The sequence below is a fragment of the Aplysia californica genome, unplaced genomic scaffold (genome assembly GCF_000002075.1).
Source record: "Aplysia californica isolate F4 #8 unplaced genomic scaffold, AplCal3.0 scaffold00382, whole genome shotgun sequence".
Classification (NCBI taxonomy): Eukaryota; Metazoa; Mollusca; class Gastropoda; order Aplysiida; family Aplysiidae; genus Aplysia; species Aplysia californica.
This window is the reverse complement of record NW_004797652.1, coordinates 629,764-631,043: the sequence shown is the minus strand read 5'-3', so window position 1 is coordinate 631,043 and position 1,280 is coordinate 629,764.

The window sequence follows — 1,280 nt, the reverse complement described above, 5'->3', positions numbered from 1 at the left end:
TGTTTCTCCTGCTGCTGCTGCTGCTGCTGTTGTTGTTGTTGTTGTTGTTGTTGTTGTTGTTGTTGTTGTTGTTGTTTCTCCTGCTGCTGTTGTTGTTGTTGTTGTTTCTCCTGCTGCTGTTGTTGTTGTTGTTGTTGTTGTTGTTTTTCCTGCTGCTGTTGTTGTTGTTGTTGTTGTTGTTGCTGTTGTTGTTGTTGTTGTTGTTGTTGTTGTTGTTGTTGTTGCTGTTTTTGTTGGTTCCACTGTTGTTGTTGTTTTGCTCTTCCTCCTCCTCTTCCTCCTCCTCTACCTCCTCCTCTTCCTCCTCCTCTTCCTCCTAGGTGCTCCATTAGCCCTGTCAGCACCATGCTGGACTACTGAGCAGATGGCCCTGGTTCAAATCCCAGACTGGGTCTACCCCCCCCTCCCGGGGCGCTGCCACTGACTGAAGTGTCTTTAGGCCATTCCCAAAGGGGGAACATTAACATGTTCTTACGCACAATAGAATTGTAAATGGGCTGATTCATCGGTGTCATACTGTGCCTGAACTGCAACTGGGAACTGCCGCTTTTTCTTTCCACGTCCTTAGTATCGTTAGTTTTCTCTACCGGGTACTTCTGTGGTGTGTTTGTCACTCTCTTGTGAGCCGCCATTTCCGGGGTGCCGTGATAGTGCTGTGGGAGTTTGAGGAAACACAAAAATCATTGAAGTTTCGAAGCGTGAGCCCACTATTCATGACATTCGAATACCTCCGTCCAATTATTTTTTCTGACATATTTTTGATAAGCTTAAACCAGACCTAAGTTCCTCTATTTTACATTCGCTAGCTTTTCTCAGCGCTGTCGAATCATCGTATTTTCTTCTGTGTGGGTGGTTGGAGGGTGTCACTGGTAGGTCCTACTTCTTTACTTTCCCCTCAGTTGTTTCTGTCTGTGTGGGTGGTTGGAGGGTGTCACTGGTAGGTCCTATTTGTTTACTTTCCCCTCTGTTGTTTCTGTCTGTGTGGGTGGTTGGAGGGTGTCACTGGTAGGTCCTACTTTTTTACTTTCCCCTCTGTTGTTTCTGTCTGTGTGGGTGGTTTGAGGGTGTCACTGGTAGGTCCTACTTCTTTACTTTCCCCTCAGTTGATTCTGTCTGTGTGGGTGGTTGGAGGGTGTCACTGGTAGGTCCTACTTCTTTACTTTCCCCTCTGTTGTTTCTGTCTGTGTCTCATTTTCCCCAGCACTAAATGACCATTGGTGTGTGGACGTGCTTCTCTTTCCTCAAACAAACAAACAAACAAACAAACAAACCAGTATCTC